Here is a 22,380-nt window from a genome sequence, read left to right on the forward strand (position 1 = left end):
GCTCCTTTCCTCACACTCATGTTGGCTAGCTCTGCCTCCTCAGCTTGGGTGGAGAGGAGGGCGCCGCACGACGCCGACGCCTTTCCCACTTTCCCTTACACATGTCCACAGCGCTGCGGGCGCTGCGGTGTTTATCTGAAGCGCTGATCACGCGATGCGATCCTTCCCGTCATCCCTCCGTTTTTTCAAACTGATGCGCCGTTGCTGACGCTTGGGCTAACGAGTTTCATTGTCTGTCGCCGGCCGTTCGCAGCTGGAAATGTTGCTTGTGCGTTGCTTTGCTTGGTTTCTGCGTTCTATGTCAATGCGAAGAGGATGTTTATCTCTCAAGGCTGCTAGCATACTTGACACAAGAGCAGAATCATGCACTGTGGAGGTCTCGTCAACCCGTCGTCACCGTCGTCGGTGAAATTTCAGGTAAGCATGCCTATATTACGTCCTCTTTTTGTCAAATACCAACCTTGAAATGAGGTAGACTTATGTTAGTGGAACTTTTATTTGTGCTTTGTGGATGTTTCATTCAGTTAGGCACTAACACTCACAAGTGAGATAGTTGGTCATGGCGCTCGCATTGTTGGCCGGTAGTGCTGTGGGTACGAACGACACTTGAGCGCTGTCAAAGTATCTTCTAGACCTGCCGAAAAATTTCTTTATTCGACATGGCTTTCAAGAACGCATTACGTGACAGTAAAAGCTTATAAAGGTAACACGTAGCACAAGTGCGGATAGCAATTGAGCATTTTTTTTTTTTTTTTTCTAGAAGCACTGCTCGACCTCACAGGAAGGAAATTAGAAGGGAATCCATTAGCGTGAGTGTTTTAAGCGGAGAGTTATGCGTGGGAAACGGGTGGCATTATAGTTACTTCGGGGCTTCGAATAGCCGACCGTTCTCATCAATAGAGGTGCACGGGCAGCGTGCCGCGCAGCAGACACGTTGATCTCTACGACGAGTGCGCCGTGTCGTTTTGTGATTGCTTTTCTCTGGTTACTACATGCAGAAAGAATAAAATTGCCGCTTTTGTTTCTAGTTTAGGTTCCGACTAGCAATAGGCGGCCATGGACTAATTCTATGGCTCTAGACCTCTTTGCTTTGAATTCCTAATAGTTCGCAGAGGTTAATGCTGTAAGCCGCTTTGCTTACCTCTGCAAGTTTGTCTTAAACATTCGGAACTACCGCAGTAACATGTTCCCCCGCTGAGTTCCCTCCTTGACGACAAAGCGCTAGCGAACATGACACAGGCTTTTCCAGTCGCTATCCCAAAGTCGCATCATATGTCCGCGAATCATTCCCGGAGATTGGACCTTTTTTTTGGGTCTCTCTACTGGCTGAACATCATTGTGACTTTTGCACAACTTTACGCTGCAGCAGTTTCGCGTGATTCCTCTGAAGAAACTTTGTGCGTGCCGAATATGCAAATATTTTTTCATTATGCATTTTTTCTTTAAGGGTGTGTTCAGATAAGAACAGTAATAGAAGTTCTATGACCCCCCCCCCCTTTTTTTTTTTTTTTTTTCAAATCTTTGTATATGATGGGCAAATGTCTCTGCACAAAGAAATTTGCTTTAGTTTTGCAAGATGCGGTGCAGTTTTCTCGAAAAAAAAAAAATCCTATATCACTGTTCACTACAGTGGAAAAACGAATTTTTGCCGTTTCAAAACGTTACAAGTTTGGAGACCTGCGGTTAGCGTACTAAAATTTTGTAATCTATTGTTTTTTGCCCACTAAATCTATGTAACTTTTACTTGTATTGGAATTATTAAAAACAGGTTGTGTTGTTGCAGTTGGTTTAGTAAAAAATTGCTAACATAGCTGCAGAAGCAACGTGCGGCAAAAAAGTCCATTTTCAACCTTAAATACTGGCATGATGCATTGTTTTTAGCATTGTCTTTTTTCCGTTCTTTATTCAGATAATTGCCCAAATTTCAGGTAAAATCTGGAGCTCTAAACTGCTACGTGCGTTTAATATTACAGCCTGAAAAAGTGTTGCATTGTATTGTTTAAAATTATAAAAGGTATAAAACTGAATGCTCGTTTTGAAAATTGCCAGCATCATAGCCCTACATTCTGGCCCGACTTAATAAAGAGTTGCACCTGAAACTTTTTCGCTACATTATGCAGGACTAGTTCTTTATTTCTGCAAACATTGAAGCTGTAGATTTCTTTTTTCTTTCTCCATATTATTTTGAAATCGGCCGAAATTCAAAATTATAAAAAAACGAACAACTTTGACTCGAATTTGAAAAACTGCCACATTTTCAATTTGTATCGAAGTCCATGAAAACAATCTTACGTACTTTATAAACATCATGTACTAATCTGTACCGCAATATGTAAATTAAAATGTAAAAATATATATATAAAACTAAATGCGTGTTGTCATTCTATAGAAGTGCTTATGGCCTGCCCTTATGGTGTTGTCGTCGAAAGTTCGATTTATTATTTGCTGAATTTAGTTACATTTTACTCTTATGCAATATCCAAAGCCTTCTCAATGCCTCTAAAGTCGTTTTTTGCTTGTTGGCAGTGCTGATGATTGCTTAAAGTGGAATGAACTCGCTATTTCTAGTAATTTCATGGGACATCGTCAGTGACGAACTTTTTCACTATCCTATTTTTTTTTTATTCCTTTTCTTTTTGCGAAGCTAATCCACCCAGTTCCTAATTATATTATTTCATTTCTCCTTTATGAGAAAAATTGAAAATACTCTGTTCTTGAAGACAATCTTTCTAATGTGCACATAATTAGAATCATAAGCAACACTCTTTGCAGTATGATAGTTTAGTTGTAATTTTATATTTATAGCAGCAACACGAATGCGCCGAGATGATGAGCATTCTTGACGACTGAGCCATCTAGCCCAGAAAAAAGACGAGCCAACACGCGGTGAACCCCCTGTCCACCTAACCTGCAAAGTGTATGTAACCTGCAGTTGAGGTGAACGGCGGTTTTGCTCTGTGTTAGCTCGCCTTTTTCTGGGCTATATCCCTCTGTCGACTAGAACGCTCGCCATCTCGGCTCATTTCTGCTACTGCTATAATGAAATATAAAATTCTACCTAAACTGTCATGCCGCAAAGTGTTTTGATTATGATTCAAATTATGTGCAGATTAGAAAAATGGTCTGCAAAAATAGGGTATTGTCAATGTTTGTCGTTATGGAGAACTGAAATAGCATAATTATAAACTAGAGGGGGGGGGGGGGGGATAGCACATCACCTAGCTATACATGTGTGTGTGTGTGTGTGTGTGTGTGTGTGTGTGTGTGTGTGTGTGTGTGTGTGTGTGTGTGTGTGTGTGTGTGTGTGTGTGTGTGTGTGTGTGTGTGCGTGTGTGTGTGTGTGTGTGTGTGTGTGGAGTGTAAGTGACGGGCAGAAGTTAGTTCTCTACCTCCTGTACACACACACACAAACACACACAAAGGCATGCGGCTACTTGCAGTCAGTTACGCATCGCAGGCAGAGGCTCAGATTAATGATTCGGGATTTGGTGTAGGCAAGCTGTAATGCATTGTTAGCCATGCTTTCTACCATGAAATAGCGAATTTATTCCACATTAAGCAATCATCAACACTACCAACAAGCAGAAAATGACATTACAAGCATTGAGAAGGCTCTGGATATTGCATAAGTTAAAGTATAGCTAAATTCAGCAGATAAATCGAACTTTTGACGCCAACACCACAAGGGCAAGCCATAAGCACTTTTGTAGAATGACAACATGCGCTCAGTTTTATATTTATTTTTACATTTTAATTTAAATATTGCAGTACATTTTAGTACATGATGTTTATAAAGTACTTACGATTCTTTTATGAGCCTTCGATAAAAATCGAAGATATAGCAGTTTTTAATTCGAGTCAATGTTCGTTTTTTTTTATAATTTTGAATTTAGGCCAATTTCAAAATAATATGGAGAAAGAACAAACACGTCTAGACCTTTCAATGTTTCTAGAAATAGACAACCAGGCCGGGATAATATAGAGGAAATGTTTCAGTTGCAGCACTTTGTTAAGTCGTGCCAGAATGTAGGGCTGAAAATTAGCAATATTCAAAATCAGCGCTCAGTGTTATACTTGTTTTTACAATTTTAAACAATATAATGCAACTCTTTTTCAGGCTGTAATATTTCTGAGGTACTGAGGAACCTTGAGATGATTTTTTATAAATATCGATGATTTGTTTTAAATTGGCATCAAATTTACTCCTTTTATTAATATTACTGTTTACGTAAAACTTGATCGAATTTTATGCATTGTGGACAACACACCTAGCAGTTTAGAGCTCCCAATTTTGCCTGAAATTTAGAAAATTATCTGAATAATAAAGAGAAAGAGACTCAATGCTGAAAAATCACGCGTCATACCCGTATTTAAAGTTGAAAATGGACTTTTGTGTAGCGAGTTGCTTCTGGAGCAATGTTTGCGATTTTTTGCTCAATCGACTGCAATAACAAAACATGTTTTTAATAACTACAAAGTAAAAGTTACACAGATTCAATGGGTAAAAAAATAAGTGATAAAATTTTTGTACGCTAGCAGCAGGTCTTCAAACCTGCAACTTCTTGAAATGGCAAAAACGGCGTTTTCCACCTGTAGTGACATACGATTTTCTTTCCGAGAAAACTACGCCGTATCTTGCAAAACTAAAGCCCATTTCTTTGTGTTGAGACCTTTGTCCACCACACATAAATAATTCATTGCAAACAAAAAAATGGTCATTGGACCTCGATTACAGTTCTCGTCTGAACTCACCCTTGAATATCTTTTGGCCATTTGTAGTGTTTTTATAATCTTATAGGAAAATTGTATGCAGATGCTGATGCCCATTTTCAAGATTGTGTTGACCTGCCAGAAGATGAAATTCCAGACATGGCGAATAATGCATTACAGCCTGCTGACACCCAAGTCCCGAATTATTAATCTGAGCCTCTGCCTCTGGTGCGTAACTGACAGCAAGTACCCGCATGCCTTTGTAGAGTGTGTAACACCACATAATGCGCACTTTTTTTAAACAATTCTTTGCTCACAGAATGACATTTCATCAAGTCTGTTGTGTTGTTGATGTCTTCAGAGTAACTTTTAAACAGATGTCGATTTCATTGCTTTTATAATCACACAATATGAAGGCCAAAATATCTGAAAAAACTAGGTTAATATGTAAATACTACATGGAAATGGACTCTATATCCATCCTACTAATGAAAAAAATGATTGCATATCTGATCACCGAGGACACAGAAAAAGGTTTGTATGTTAAAAATTGCGGCCATTTCATAATAGCGCTATTGGTTAACGCAAAGACTAATAGGCTTGATTTTTTCTTTCCCTTAGTTTAGAAAAGACTTCACAAAGGTCGCAATGTCAAATGTGCCTGATTGCATTTGTCATGACGTGACAGTACAGTTAGTCTCGAAAGGAAAGAGAGAAAACTGCATATACTGAACCAATTCCGCAATTGTTAGAAAAGGCCCCGCGGATGGAGCTGCGCAAAGCAGGACACATGTACAGAACAGAATAAGTATAAAAATATTTGAAGCCACTTGAACAGAATTTTTTATTCCTTGCATCTTTCACTTTCAAGATATTGGCTTAAGTGTTTTTAATTTTGCTATTATATTTATTCCACTAAGCAATGCCTCAAATATTTTTTATATGTTAATTGGGCTTTTAAAATGTATATAAAAACTATTGGTTTGATTATTGTGAGGGAAATTTTCTATATAATCTAATCCCCATGAATTTGCCTGCGAATTTTATGCAGCAAAATTGTGAACTTGCTTAAAAATGTGAACTTTTGTACAGAATTTACTTTAATTATCTGAACATTTCTTTGAAAAGCATAAAAGCTATTTCCTACATTTCTTACACGATATGTTGGCATCAACTGCAAGTCCTAGTTTCAATCAGGACCCAAAATGTCCTCTTCGCCAAAAAGAGAGAGGTAATTTATCAGCGTACCACATTAAGCAGTAATTTCCAAAAATAAACTGGGATTGTCGGTCTCTTATGATAATTAACTTGGTGTGGTGTGAGTACAGTCTTGCTCGCTGGACTTGATTGCCTTTCCTTAAAAGACATATTTTGCTCTCACTCAGAAAGTGGCATATTTGCATCTTTTTTCAGACTGGATGTCGCAGTCATGAGGATAACCGCGCTGAGCGTCGGAAAATCCACAGCTTTCCAAGCCATTTTCATACAAGAGTTCGTAAGTCCTGCCAAATAGACTCGCATGATATATGAGCTGTACATCGTGGAAAGTTAAACACTGTGTTTGTAGCCGAGGAATTTACCTTTAACTTTACAAGGTTGAGAGAAAATGGCACCAGTTACGTTTTTATATACTTCGTATCTCACAGCAGGCAGTTATTCACGAATAACAAGCTGATTACTGTACTTTAGTCTGTAAGACCTTTCCTGGAGACTAGAAATGTATTACCATGTCATTCTGCATTCAGTTTGCATGCACAGTATCAGGTAAGTCTTTTTACTAGCTGGTTTTGATATTTTTGTTATCAGACTGGACCTAAATATTGTCGAGGGATATGTTCAGTTTAACGAAGTAAAAACAGCTTAGTACTGATTCAATTAACACCTATACATTACAAATTTACCTTTTTTTACTGCGCAGGATCAAGACTTTCCAGCTCTTGCCACGCTTTATTTTAAGGAGCTAGCGACGTTCAGCGTCGTGCTGGGTGCGCTAACTGACGCACTTGGAAATCTAGAGTCTGCTGCATTACGGCCACCTTTGGCCTCTCGCCTCGGCCGAGCGTCTCCCTCAGCCAAGCCACCTGCTGACCTGAACCAAGCGTTTATGGACACTGGGCGCACCGCACACTCCGAGCCCACGCAACCGGGAACGTCCACATGGACTTCCTTCTTCCAGCGTTCGGTGACTGTTATCAGTTCATATTCATATTTGTTTTGCCTGTTAAGGTTGTTATTTGTTATGTTGTTTTTTAGTCTAGTCTAATGTGTTTGTATAAAAAGATGTTCCTAGTTTGACCGGTCTGGTCGTGTGTCTGTTTAATCCCTCAAAATCAGCCCTTTAATTGCTGGTTATTAAAGAACCTCCTCACATTTATGTAGTCTACTGTAGCTAGCGCATTGAAGAAACACTTTTTCTACCTCTTCTTTGAGCACCAGTGCCTATTGTCTACAGGCAATGCAGAAGGAGATTGTTTCCTAGGAGAAAATTGGCTCTTCAAAATGCGTTTTAAACCTTAAGCATTCAATGAGCTAGTTGTCCTAGTGCAGCTCTTCTAGAAGCTGAATTTTATACACCAGGAACAGTTGTGATGAAATTTATGAACAAGATTGTGAAAAAAAATTCATGATTTGGTTGCGATTTCAATGTTCATAAGTGCAAATTTTTGTGGCACTTTTACGCATTCTTCTTTAAATTAAAGTACTGGGCACTACTTAGTTCTGAGGATTCTAATATGAGTAAATGCAAGCCAAGTATACTAGTTTTCTTGATGGCGTATGGGCAAGAAAAGGCGAGATACATTTGTTAAGTGTCAATAAATAAAATTTTTGACTGTTCTACAAATGCCGTCTTGTTACTGTGTTTTACAAATGGACTCTGGCTTAGGAAGTTGCCACAGCCTTGTTGTTTCCTAAACTTTCTTTTGGGTTGAAAGTGTGAAAGTACATTGTTTCTGGCTGGTTATTCAAAGAAATTTTTTTTCTATGGGCACATTCTTCAGGTTCAGCCACCTAAGGCATACAGAGTAAGCACATTGGTGCCAGAAGCTGGTCAGATGCTTGGATGCAGGTGATGTCTGACCAATGCTCTAGCTTGTAGAATGTAAACAGGTTTGCATTTTACATGCGTATGGGTCGTTACCCATACACCATTAATACTTTTATTCATTTCATTTCTTCGCAACACTGCACATAAGCACGCATACTGTGCTCAAGCCTACGTTTTGCTTTATGAGGGACATACAAGGTCATTTGGAATGCTCAGGCTGGGATTGCTGCACGAGCACGTATACCGCGTGCAGCACCCTTCCTTGGGGAAGGGTGTAGCACACGGTGCTGCAACACCCTTCTGCTGCAGCACCCTTCCTTCGGAGAAGGGTGCTGCAGCAGAAGGGTGTTAAAATATTTAGAATTAGGGTGCTCCCCATGCGACAAGCCAATTACACCCTTAAGGGTGTAAAATTTTTTACTGTGTGGTGTCAAGAAGGTGGATTGGAAAGCTATATCAATGACGACGTGCTTCCTCGGGGCCTGTTATTATTATTATTTTTGGCTTTCGCCATCCACTGGGATTCATTTGTATATCTCGAGTTGGCTGGGCCCATCTCCCGACGTTGAAAGAGAGTGGGAGTATACGACGAAAGGCTCAATGCAAACCGCGGCGACCGGTTATCCAGCTAGGGAGGGCTACCATGGAGAGGGTCGTAGGAAAAGAGAAAACTCTGAAGTGGGGGTCCACTTCTAGGTCTTGATAGAACAGAGTATTACTAATAATGGAGTAATTACTCATTAACATCCACCCAAGGGCACCAATACGGCTAGAAAGCTAGCTTTCCTTTCTAGCCTTATGGCTGCACTTGGGTGATGTCAATGAGTAATTACTCCCTTACTACAAATTTACTCCACCTTATGGGAGATCCATAAATATTCGACCAATAGTATTACTAACTCGTCTAATGCATTTTTTTATATACTTGTCCTTGTTCTTGACAACTATGCCACCTCCCTTATCTGACAGTTTGATTACTATATCTTTCCGTCTACTTGGCGCCTTCAATGCACCCCTTTTTGGACAGGTTTTTCATGCCTGGCCAGTAGCCCATATCAGTTCAGTTCAAGCCCATATGCGTTCTGGTTATTATGTTCTGGATGGTATTAATATGCATATCCAAATGCTTCCCTCTCCCGTATTCGAAGTCCAGTGTTGATATTTATGGTCAAATACTCTGTCAGGCCCCGTGCTCCGTGATCCATCAAAAACGCGTTCCCTGAGACGCGGAGTCTGTGCAAAGTTGTCCAGGTCCCTCAATAACGAAAACTCGTTAGATTTTTCACTAATAGGGCAAAATGTAAGTTTTCTCGAGAGAGGTGAGCGCTCTTCGTCCGTATGGGGGATGTAAGAACGGTTTATAATGTTATGAAATAAAAAAACTCCCAACAACGAACGAATACAAGGACGTGCGACGATCAAGCGGTTATTGACAACTGATTCTTTATCAGGTGAGACACGTAGAATATATAGGCATGGCGCAGTATTGCTCACCAGAGGCCGAAAAAACTTCACATAGTGTAGATGGCCATTAAAGCGATCATCATAATCATCAGCCTCCATGCCCCCTGCACAGGGAAGGTCTCTCCCATGTGCTTCCAATTAACCCGGTCCTGTTCAAGCTGCATCCACTTGACCCCTGCGAACTTCTTAACCTCATCCGCACACCTAACTTTCTGCCGCCCCCTGCTACGCTTCCCTTCCCTTGGAATCCAGTTTGTTACCCTCAGCGACCATCGGTTATCCTCTTTTCGCACTACATGTATTGCCCATGTAATGGCTGACATGTAACAAACACATGTAATAGCGGCGATAAAATCAATAAACAACATATGGAAGGTGAAAAAACTAAACAAGATAGCAGATAAAAAGTGAACTATGACAAGGAGTACGGGGCTACGAGAAACAAAATTATGCCATCAGCATGGTCCTTCTGATCTGTCAAATTTTAACAGTAGCTTCCTAAAAAAGACAGTTCATTGTCATACAACAATTTTGAAGGGTCACTGATTCATTCTAAACCCTTTCTTTTAATGAAGAAGGTTCCTTTCAATTCGCGTGCCCCACTGTCGACGTCTGTCCAACATAATAGTTTCATCTAGGTGAGGCATGCATTTACAAGTTTTACAATGAGGCGGGAGGTTAGACCCAGTACCACTCCCAAGTGATCACTCATGCTCCCTCAGGCGCTCGTTCAAACGCCTCCCCGTTTGGCCGATATATACCTTACCGCATGTGAGCGGAACCTGGTACACCACCCCGCCTACTTGCACCTAACTTCTGGGTTTTAGTTCCGGAAGTAATTTTTCTTGATTTTTTGTTATTAATCCGAGGGCACAAGAAAGATAGCTTGCAAGGGGCAGAAAAAAACCACCGGAACATTAAACCTGTTTGCGACTTTCTTCAGGTTATGCGCAACACGGTGGGAGTGTGGAAAAACTACAGGTGTTGCCCTCCTGGATTCCTCCTGAACTTTGCTAGCCGTTTAGCTTTCATTTTTGAAGCAAGGGCTCGGTTACTACTCATAGCAGAGTCTGGGGAAAGTGGCCTTTTGTAACCATGCAATCTGGTTTTTAACGCCTTCTCACGCAGGAAATCGGTGGCATTAAGTAGATCTACTTAGCGGTAATATTGCTGAGAACAGAGTGGCGCTCGCAAATAAATCTGTCTTTTCAAGCTTCAGGCCACGAACCTGAGCTATTTGAGGAGAAGAGAGCGGTCGAAGGGCCGAAACCAAACAGAGGGAAATTTGCCCGTCATGGTGTTAGCCACTTTTTTTCGACAAATCTAACAACAGCAGAAAAAACTAGGAAGCAGTAGCAGTTTTTTTTTCTGATGGCCCTCTGGTTAACAGCTTAGTCATTGGTCCCGAGGATGATATTGTTACGGACGAGGCAGAAGCGGGCAGTGGCGAGGGCAGGCGCGCTCGCGCTAGGCTCGCCAACATTCATTGTCGTCTATCATTGCCATCAAACATTTTCTCTCGGTTATCTTTCTCCTGTTTTCATCGGCTTGCCACGCCGTAGCATTTGGTTGGAGATGCTCAATAATTCATCCGTCATCATCCTGGCCCGGAGCTTCGGCGCCACCGCGCCTATTTCTGCTGTCGGCTGCGGGTTCCTGGGGCGCATCGCTTGGTTGTCCCCCCCCCCCCCCCCCCCCCGTGCTGTTTAATGCGTGCCTGGGACTCACCCGTCAAATCCTATTGACCTGTCCAGAGAAATCGTCCTGGACCAGACTTCATCGAATAATCATCATGGCTGCAAGCCGTTGCCTTCTTCCTTTTACCTCTTCTATCTTCAAGCACCTAGTCATGCCTATCGTCATGCAATGGATATCAACGACAAATTTCCTCGTCCACTATCGGGACGATCGCTCAGTGGCTCCGGGTAGTGTTACGGATGAGGAAGAAGTGAGCAGTGATGCGGACAGGCGCGCTATGCCCCCCAACATTCATTAAACGTCATCTATCATCGCCATCGATCTTCTCCAGGTTCTTTCTCCTGTTTTCATCTTCTTGCAGCCCGGCAACAATATTATAAACGTTTCTTAGATCCCCCTTTCGGACGACGAGCGCTCACTTCTCTCGAGAGGACTCGAATTTCGCCCTACTACTGGAAAGTTTAACGAGTTCTCGGTATTGAGGGACCTGGACAACCTTTCACGAACTCTTAGGGAATGCGTTTTGATGGGACACGGCACGACTCATGACACAGAATTCGGCCTTAAAAACGACCGAATACGGGAGAGCCAAGCATTAAGACATGTATGTTAGAGCCGTCCAGAACGCCATAGAGCGTATAAGGGCCACTGGCCAGGCAAGCAAAACCTATCCAAAGAGTAGACAGTAGAGAGACAGATGTAGTAATCAAACAGTCAGATAAATAAGGGGCATAGTTGTCAATGGCAAGGACCAGTTTATTGTGAAATGCAAAATAGCTTATTTCAAAATAAGCTATGCATCATCTAGCCCGAACAGAGGTTTTGTTGAACAAGGACCAGTATATAAGAAAAGGCACTCGACAACCTAGCAATACTCAATCCTATCGAGACCTAGAAGCGGACCCCACTCCCAAGTACCAAAAGCTCATAGCAGTGACAAAATTAGCGCGCAAAAGGCGGAGATATCTCCTTACGACTATGTAAATCTCTGACCCCTTCATACCCGTCTTCGGGCCGATTCTACATGCTTGTGAAAATTCATAAAAGAGGTAACCCTAGCCACAATAAATAAAAGAGGGGTACTGCGCACAAAAATACAAGGACCAGAAGTGAACACAAAGTCTGCGCTTGTGGTGTTCACTTCTGGTCCTTATGTTTTTGTGCACAGTACGCCCCTTTTACTTATCATGGTTGACCGGCTCGTCCAACAACGCTCTCTGTTAACCTTGGCCACCTTACAGCCTCCGCCATTGGCATAATCAAAGAACCAATGTCGAGTTACATTGACGCATTAATTTGATACATTCCTAAAACACACCCATCATCAATACCACTCCATGAAAACGTGTAATTGAACGCCTGTAGAAAATATTCTCGGATGCAGTAAAGGTAACATACAAACGCAATACAAACCTCAGATATATTCTAGTGCATTCTAAACTCGACAAGAAGCATCCCACACAACCACATCCTTGATCTCGACCCAGATGTAAGACGTGCAATCATATACAAAAAGACACAATGGTTAAAGGTACTGCAAGCGATTTCACTTTACACATAAAATGAGGTTTTAATCTCACATCTTCAAAAGTTGTTTACCTTCAAGAATGCTCCTTCTGTCATAAACAGTACATCGGAGAGACAGGCCGATCAATCAATGAACGTTGCGTTGCGATGGCCATTAAGGCCTTCGGGCATACACAGGCAGAAACCTCCCGAAAGCAGTTTCCCAACATTTCAATCAAAACGACGATAAGTTAGAAGAAAATAAATTTATTAAATTATATTCTCCACTGAGGCTTTAAATCTGCAAACAGAAAATATAGAGAGGCATATCTAATGCATAAGTTTAAAACATTGTAACAATAAGGAATAAACATCTCTAAAGTAAGGCTAGAATCTCCTAAATATGTTTTCTCTGCACCATAACTAGTCGGAAAAACAATTTCATAGAGCGTTAATTGCATAGTTTACGCGCAGCACGTGTATACTTTAACCCCTACGCAATAGGATAAGCCGCAAGTGCTGCTCCAAACAGATATCCTGCTTATCACTTTCTTCTTTATTTGGCCCTTGAACCTTTTTCCTCGTTTTTTTTTTTTGCCATGGGAGGTGTGTTTCACTGTCCTGTTATTACTCTTTTCCTTTCTACTTGCCCCCCCTTTGCGAAAAGCTTTTGAGAATTGTTCCCCTTCAGGTATATTCCTTATCAGGACCCTTTTGAATGCCTGTCACTTTTTAAGTCTGCAATGTACCTGCTGACTAATCATCCACCCCGCATTGTAGTTTTTCCTGCTACTGCCGCTTTTATTTCTTTTTCAGGCCTCAGGATAACCGGTTCCGGGCTGAGAAATACATACTGAAGAAGCATCTTTTTATTTTGTTCTCGCTCCCTGATCTGCTTTCTTCTCATCCACTCTCCCCTCCCGAGCTTTCCCTCTTCGGAAGCAAAAGAGCATTTAAACCCCTGCCGGTGATAATCGCTCTGCCCAGACGAGGACTTGTCGAAATGTTGGCAACACCTCCCCTCAACCCTTGTTCAGTGCTCTCTCATACCGTGTAGCCATCTTTTTCTTCTCGTTCTACCTGGATCCCCATCACAAAATACGTGACACAAATCATTTCGTTCGTGAAATCGCAGGTCTAAAGCTTCCTCAGGGGGCCTTTCTTGTAACTTGAGCTGTAGTCTCTCTTCATAAAAATATTCCACACGCTGGACGAAATCAAGTCTCCGATTGAAGCTTAAAATAAAGAGCATAGAAAGGAAGAATACCCCAGTCTAGAATTTCTACAGGTTTTGACCAAGCTGGTACTAGAAAACAACTTTGAATTTGACAATGATTGCTACTTACAGATTAAGGTACCGCCATAGGTACAAAGATGGCGCCTATCTATGCTCTTCATGTATACCAGGAATCTGAATTTTTACGTACTTGCGCTATTATTCGTGCCTAATATCTTCTTAATTTCGTCTGACACAGAACAATCACTACTGGATTTCATCGAGAACTTGAACATTTTACACCAGAGCATATCCTTCACACACATATACTCCCAAGTCAAAATTAACTTTCTGGATGGCGCATGAAGGTTCGCTTACCACTAGCGCAGCAGTAAACCCGGGATCCGGTAGAAACGTTCCGGGAAAGAAAGTCCCCAGAGTAAATGTCCCCCGAAAAAAATGTCCCTATTTGGGAAGTAGGAAGAAATGTCCCCAAACGAGGACTGAGGTCTTGCTCTATAGGACGTAGACTGCGTTTCTGCGTGGCGAGCTGCAATGATGAATGATGTATGTTGATTACAGCGGTTTCACATGTCTTCTTGGAAGTGACCGCGAACATCAGACTGATGCGGGCATTCATAAAAAAAAGATGTTGGCAATGGCAGCGGTGAAAACGGCTCGTCTTTTCTCTGCGGGGAAAAGGCCAGAAGCCGTGCATTAGGGTGCACGATCGGTAAGCCTGCTTACACTTTCATCGCCATCATCAGAGGAATCTCGTCACCAGAAGGACGTCTTTTGCTTTGGGTGCTTCCCCGATACTACCAGTCGCCGATCAACTTGTACGTTTCTCAGTGGGCAGTATTACCAAGGTGATTAGACCTGTCTTAATGATTGCTTAACGCGCTACGGAGCTCGGAACCACGCAACGTATAAAGAGGCAGATGACTCATCATGCTTTTGCACAGTTCTTGTTACCATCCCGGCTGCCCAGAAGACACAGGTTGCAAATGATGGTTACACGTACTTAACTCAAATTCAAGAAAGATTGGCATCAAATGCGCATCTTTTTTTTTTTTTTCATGTGAGTTTCGACTGAAATCATTTTTAGGGATAGTTTTTTCCTTGGGGACGTTTTTTTTTCATACTTTCCGCTTCTTCAGGGGACGTTTCTCCCGGGGACGTTTTCTCCGGGGCCGTATCTTCCGGGGACCTTTTTAACTGCACCCCAGTAAACCCACGGACTGACAACAATACTTACGTTTTCAGAGCTGCAATCTTCATCACTCAAAAGCAAGCGTCCCTCCCGTATGCTCAGGCCCTTCGATTCAAAAGAACCTGCTTGCAAGACCGACAAAAAACGCCAAACGCATACGGGAAATCCTAGCTAAACAACGACACCCACCAGCAATCGCAGAACATAACATAAATACCGCATCTGGGCTAAACGGCGAGAGACTGCTGTCGACATATCAACGCAATGCCAAATGAGCCGTCGAACGAATCTGGTTCTCACCTTCACAAGTGCCCCTGCATCATAATCATTATCATCATCATCAGCATCCTCAGCCTGACTATACCCACTGCAGGACGAAGGCCTCTCCCATATTCCTCCAATTAACCCAGTCCTATGCGAGCTGCATCCACTTGACCCCTGCGAACTTCTTAACCTCATCCGCCCACCTAACTTTCTGCCGCCTCTGCTACGCTTTCCTTCCCTTGGAATCCAGTTTGTTGCCCTAAACGACCATCGGTTATCCTCTCTTCGCACTACATGTCCTGCCCATGCTCATTTCTTCTGTTTCCTATCTCGTAACGTTATCCCTATCATTTTTCTTTCCATAACCCTCTGCGTTGTCCTCAACTTAAGCTGAACCCTCTCTGTTAGCTTCCACGTTTCAGCCCCATAGGTTAGTACAGGTAAGATGTAACTGCTGTATGCTTTCCTCTTGAGTGATACCGGTAAGTTGCTAGTCATATTCTGGGAGCGCTTGGCAAATGCGCTCCATCCTAGTCTTATTCTCCTTGTTATTTTCCTGTCATGGTCCGGATCAGCGGTTACTACCTGTCCTAAATAGATATATTCTCCTACTACTTCCAGTGCTTCGCTACATAACGTAAACTGCTGTTCTTACCTAGGCTATATTGAACATTACCTTAGTCTTCAGCATATTGATTGTCAAGCCTAACTTTTTACTTTTTCTGTCTAGGTCATCAATCATTTTTGCAGTTCATCCCCCGAGTTGCTTAGCAAGGCAATGTTATCAGCAAATCGCAGATTACTGAGGTATTCTCCATCTACCCTTACCCTAACTGCTCCCATTCCAAGTCTCTGAATACTTTTCTAAACAAGCTGTGAATAGTACTGGGGAGATTGTGTCTCCTTGCCTAACACCTTTCTTTATGGGAATTTTGTTACTTTCTTTATGCAGAACTATGGTTGCTGTGCACCCTCTATATATATATCTACGAGCACTTTCACGTACGGCTCGTCTACAGCCGGATTTCGTAGTCAGGGTGTATATACTGAAGGAAATTAGTCCTAAAGAAACATTTCGACATTTTAGAACAAAGCCAACGCCTCTCCAACATTTTCACAACTCCGCTCTGAGTGGTGTATAGGCGACCGAAGAATATTCATTTCATTCTAGTAATTCACTCAAATATAGTTAACGGCCCGACCTTGTGGGAGGAGTAGATGCCAAGTGTGCAGACAGGCATCGAGGTGCGCAACGTGCACAGCGTCAGATTTTAAGTGGAATTTTATATCTGACCAAACTGATTACGGCAATTGAAACCTAAAATTAATGAAATGCAGTGGTAATTGACATGGACTACAGAACTACATACGATTTGATGCTGTACTTAAAACTCAAATTTAATCAGATTCAACGGGTTACCTTCAAGCAGTTAAGACGCTTACTTTTAAAGCTTAATTATACTCAATATAACTTATCCAACGATCTAAAATAAAGCGGTTATTATACTCGACATAAGCAATAACATAAACACTTATGTTGCAATTGCTAGACTCGAAGGTTTGATATTCAGGTTGAGCTGAAGTCAAATCTACGCTGATGCTCGACGTTTTTATAGAGTAAAGGCCGTTTCACATGATGCGATTCCCGCCGCAGCAGTGTGCGATTTCAGCCGCGCAGCGACAGAAAGGCACGCCGCTCCCGTCGCAGAGCGGCTGCGGCAGACTTCCAGCATTTTTGTCGCATGCCGCTCCCGCCGCAGCGATCGTTGCGAACGAGACGGCCGCCAGCCTATGGAATCCAGCCGGATGTGGCTGTTCTACGTAGTTGCGTGCAAAACGAAAAAGTTAAAAATGTTTATTTTGCATAAAGTGTTTTATATTTTTATAAAAAAAAAACATAAATTAAATACCACATTTAATCTTACGCGTGTTCTACCTTTATTGTTGGTAAAATATGATGGTACCGCCGCTCGTGCCGCACCGACAGAAATCGCTGGTGCCGCAAGCATGTGAAAGGCTGCTGCGATTTGCGCCGCAACGACACTGCGACTGGACCGAAATCATCCACTTTCAATCGCAGCTTGGGGCACACACGTACACAATCGAGGGCTCCCCCCGATTGGGCGCCCCAAGCAAGGGACCCTCTTTTTTCGACTACTACACCCGACAGCCGGGGAAGACGCGGTACGACCTCGTTTGTGGTCTGACTCGGCCCCAGCAAGGCGATGACCAGGAGTGCGCCCTTAGCTACACCATGGAGGCGAGCGGGGCAACCACGGGTCGACAAGACGTGAAGGTGGGTGCATCAGTTGATCAGCTCGTTGCTCCATATAATCTGTGAGATGGATATAATGAAAAATCTCGAGTGGACCGGTAAGTATTCACCACGACGTTCGAAGAGCGAAGCGACTTTCACTCGATGTTTAATAACCTAGAAAAGTACAGATGTAGACAATCAAAATGTAGACCTTTAGGCGCCTTAAATAGCAAGCGCTGTGTGGACTAAGTGATCAGCACTGCTATATACCAATGCTAATTAGTTGTACTATATGGTATTGCTGCTCAATGCTGGGAAGTGAATGAATTTCAAATATATGACATTTAAATACTTAAAGAAGGCATCTGAGAGACTTTGCATTGGGGTGTAGAGACAGTACAAATCTGAAGCAAGCCGATACGTAAGCATTGTTTTCTTGCCAATGAATGGTCGCCACAAGAGTTCTTTTATGTCGTTTGGAAAATTTCTTCGGGTGTTTTAGCAGGAATCTTTAGCACGTTTTTAAAACCCGCGACAATAAAAAAAAAGCTGGTCGCACTGCACAAAGGCTGGAAGTGGTGTATTCTGCGCACGCACCAAGTGTCGTCGATTTCCGCTGTTTCACTTCGTGTTAAGAGGTAATAGTGAATGAACATTCAAAGCTCCCATTATATTGCCGCGAACCATTCAAACCTTTATTTCTTCTTTTTCGACAGCCGCCGGCATGCCGTCTTATCATTTTGAATGTAGCGCGGATCACTTTTTTATTCTTTGTTCATGCTCGTTGTCACGAGACGCGGCCTTATCATTTCCTTTGTTGTGGCAGATGCGTATAGAGATGTATCTGGGATTCCAGCCACGCGCTTGTATTTCTACAATGTTCTCGATTATGCTAGTCACTGTTCGCGGCTTTATCTAGACGTTTCTACGCCGGTTTTAAATTGGGCCCTGACGAGTGAAACGGGCATTCGTAGATCGACGACCGCTGAGTCGCTGCCGACAAGTTGTTCAGTTCTTTTACGGCCGCAACGCAGCCCAATATAGAGTTGATTCCTTTGAAGATCGTCTCCTCATTTGTTGCCGACGGAATTGTTACCACCACATGACATCTTGTGGAGGTGCTGATTCCCTGTCAATGTGACCATGCTGCCGAATACGGAACCAGCCGGCAGACACAGCCTCTCGTTTTCGTCCAGCCCCGTGAGCCCCCAGCTCTCAAGGACGACCGGATGAGGACGCGGAAGGCTAGCTCGAGCTTTTCGAACGCGTGACTACGTACAAAGCCTGGGATGACAAAGCGAAGCTCAGGCAAGAGTACTTTGCTCTTCAGGGATCCACCCGAATGTAGTTTGAGAATTGCGAGGCTATTTTAAACGATTGGGCCACTCTGAAGGCTGAGCTGTTGAATGATTTTACTCGTACCATCAGAAAAGAAAGAGCCCAGTCACTCCTTCAGGCAAGAATCCAGCTCCCTAATGAGTAAGTCCTCAATTACGTTGAAAAAATGAGGCGGCTATTTCGCCACGCAGACCCTGAAATAACAGGGGAAAAGAAAGTGAAATTTTAATGAGTCAAGAATCCCTTTTCCCGTGACTCGTGAGAAACCCAACAAAAACAGTGGCAGAAATCAAACGAGAAGATTCACTTAATAGGGCGGACGCCCGGCCTCGACACCGGCGTCTTCAAATGTTATCTGCAAACAACTACGAAGCCGCAGCTATAATGGCCGCTCGCGAATGGCTGTGCCGACTCCTACCCCCGCCAACGCCGCCGCATGTTGCGTCGCTCACGGACGTCATCCGTGAGGAAGTCCAGCCATCTTTGGGTGTTCTTCAATCGACGGCTCCAGCACAAGAAGCAACAGCGATGAACTGCGCTGCTGCATTGCGTCGCCCTACACACCGATGTGACTTTCCAAGCCCTCGCCGCTACCGTCCTGTTCCTGAGAGCCTCCCCTTGGCCCCCGCCCACCAAGTCTACCAACGACCTCCAAGCGCCGGGATGTGCGATGCCTGGAAAACTGCGAACAACCAGGCATTATGCTTCCATTGCGATGAGGCCGTCTACATTCTGCGCCACTGACCGTACCGAATAATCGGTCTCCGTGGATTCGCTGTCGATGCTCCACGACCACGCCCAGGTGAACGACCGCATGAAATTGACAACTATCTGCGTAGCTGTGAGTTTGCGCCAACAAGCCTCAAAGTCCCCATCCCCCTACAGGGCCCGCTTTGCGTCGCCAGGCCGTAACTATGCTGACAGTGTGCGAGGCAGGTCCCCAAGCCTTCGTAGGGGAAACTAAACGCAGCAGCCTTTGGAGGTGATGTTGCTCAACGGCGAACTAACGATGATCCTCCACCGCTGACGACAAGCGACGACGCTTCAAACAAAACCGCGCCGCTACGTACGACGATGACATCGACGACCGCACGTTAAACTAACACCGCCACCCAATGAAGTGACAACGGTGCACTCTGGCCGCGATCTGAGCAAACGACTAAGTAGAGATCGAACACCGAAGCCAACATGCAATACGAGGACAACTCGCCATTGCTGTCGACGGTCGTAAGGTTACCGCCCTTGTGGACACCGGAGCCGACTATTCTGTCATCAGTGGAGCTTTCGCCGCCAAGCTCAAGAAAGTAATGATCGCTTGGTATGGCCCACTAATCAACACCGCTGGTGGTAAGCTCGCAATGGTTACAGTAAATGGACGTACCTACCCAACCAGCTTCGTTGTCCTACAGCAGTGTTCCCGCGACGTGATTCTGGACATGGATTTCTGATCTAACATCAAGAGATCATCGACCTTCACTCAAAGTTCATCAAAATTTCCACGGAAAGCGCCATACCGACTACGACTACTTGGACAAAATCTGCCGCTCTGAACGTCCTGGACCAAGAATTGGCCGTGCCGCCCCGGTAAAGCGTCATAGCTAGCGTGGGTAGCACAGGCATCGAAGCCGCCGAAGGCATCATCGAAGGAAGCACTCTTGGAACGAGGTGTGGGTATTGCAAGGGGCACCGCCAATATCCGGGGAGAACAGGCTCAGGCGCTGGTATGAACTTCACTGAAGAATACAGGGACCCTAACAAGGGCAAGACGAGCGCTTTCCTCGACGCGCTATCAGATACCCGAGATGTCTTCGCCCTGCCCGACCAGGCCACTGACGATGCACCCACCCAGAAAATTTGGTGACGTTCGACGTCAACCCAGCATTACCCCGATGCAGGCAAGACTAAATTCGCAGTCTTAATAAAAACTTAAGTCGAAAGTTTGACGGAAACCCGTTGGTTGGGGATGTACATGACGGAGAGGGAAAATACACCGTCCTATTCTTAGTCGATGCCTTTTGCTCTCCTTCTCAAAAGCTACAGCGAGTTCTTTTCTTCAGCATCGAAGGTGCGAAAAGCTCCGTTCGCAAAGCACCACGTTATCACTGACGAACACGCCGGCCTCTTCGTCAAAGCCCCTATCGAGTCGTCGAAAGAACGCCAAAGTTTCCGAGAGAAAGTCGATGATATGCTCCGTGACGACGTCATCCAGCCATCTCAGAGCTCCTGGCCAGCATCCGTCGTTCTGGCGAAGAAGCAAGACTGAACACTTCGTTTCTGCGTTCATTACCGACGCTTGAAGAGCATAACAAAGAGGGATGTCTCCCCGCTTCCCCGCATCGACGACACACTGGACCGGCTCTGTAGCGCTGAGTACCTCTCGTCAATGGACCTGAAAAGCGGGTACTGGTAAATAAAAGTCGTCGAAAGAGACTGCGAGAAAACCGCATTCATTACGCCAGATGGCCTTTTCAAATTCAAGGTAATGCCATACGGCCTCTGCTCCGCACCAGCAGCATTCCATTCCAGCGAGTGACGGACTGGCTAGATTCAAATGACAAATTGGCCTGATATACTTAGACGACGTTGTTGTCTTCTCTTCGAACTTTGAAGTCCATCTGAAAAGGCTTCGAACGGTTCTTGACAGAATCATGTGGTCAAGTTTGAAGTTGAAAGCAGAGAAGTGTCACTTCGCCTACGAATGGATGTTTCTGAGTCATATTATCAGCAAGGAGGGAGTTCTCCCTGACCCACAGAAAACAAATGTTATCGCACAGTTTCCACAGCCCGGTGACAAGACAGTTGTACTCCGATTCCTAGGTCTGTGCGCGTATTACCGATGATTTGTCAAGGATTATTCGCGCCGCGTCGACTCTTTAACACAACCTACAGAAGCAGACGTGTCATTTCACTGGGAAGCATCGCAAGTGGAAGCCTTCCAGGAACTTAAGCGCCGCCTACAGTCTCTTCCTGTGCTAGGCCACTTCGATGAGAACGGGAGACTGATGCACAATGTGGACCTAGGCGCAGTTCTCGTTTAGATGAATGCCGGAGAGGAGAAAAGTAATCGTCCAAGGTCCCTCTCAGAACCCGAAGCCAATTATTCCACGACCGACAAGAGCTGCCTCGCGATCATCTGGGCCACTTAAAAGTTCCGTTTGTACCTATCCGTCGGCCATGCAAGGCAGTAAGCGATCATCATGCGCTCTGTTGGCTCGCCAGTTTGAACGACCCCTCCGGTCCCCCTGCTCCGATGGAGCTTACGTCTCCAAACATTTGACACCACATTGGTTCAAGTCTGGTCGAAAGCATTCCGACGCACACTGCTTGTCCCGGGTCCCTGTGGACGCGCCCCCACAAGACGACGACGACTACGCCTTCTTGGGACCGGCAAGCGCCAGCAGTTTCGCTCAACAGCAGCGCTCGGACTCTCAGTCGATGGACCTGGCGGACTACTGAAAGATCGCTTCCCCTCCTGCAGTATTCCGACGTAAGTTGTCATCCTTCGCTCTGAGCAACGACGTCCTCGTGAAAACGAACCTCGTGGCCAACTAGACCCTGTACCTCCTTGTCGTGCCTAAGGAACTACGAAATGAACTTTTGCAGCTATTCCACGATGAGCCAACAGCAGGGAACCTCGGGATGGCGCGCACCTGCCGACTTTGCCCATT

The 22,380-nt window shown here is 44.2% G+C and overlaps 1 long non-coding RNA gene across 2 annotated transcripts; it reads left to right on the top strand.

Annotated features, from left to right (window-relative positions):
• Window positions 1–225: 225 nt before the first annotated feature.
• On the top strand, window positions 226–7,714 carry LOC146177887 (uncharacterized). 2 transcript variants are annotated; one of them, XR_014701389.1, is made up of 4 exons: window positions 226–417; window positions 4,814–4,938; window positions 6,124–6,205; window positions 6,629–7,714. It is a non-coding gene; the product is annotated as an uncharacterized LOC146177887 (long non-coding RNA). The 2 variants fall into 2 exon arrangements; XR_014701390.1 differs by having other exon boundaries at window positions 6,124–6,201.
• The last annotated feature ends 14,666 nt before the right edge of the window (window positions 7,715–22,380 follow it).

Source organism: Amblyomma maculatum, chromosome 10 (genome assembly GCF_055883805.1).
Source record: "Amblyomma maculatum isolate TAMU_Amacu chromosome 10, ASM5588380v1, whole genome shotgun sequence".
NCBI lineage: Eukaryota > Metazoa > Arthropoda > Arachnida > Ixodida > Ixodidae > Amblyomma > Amblyomma maculatum.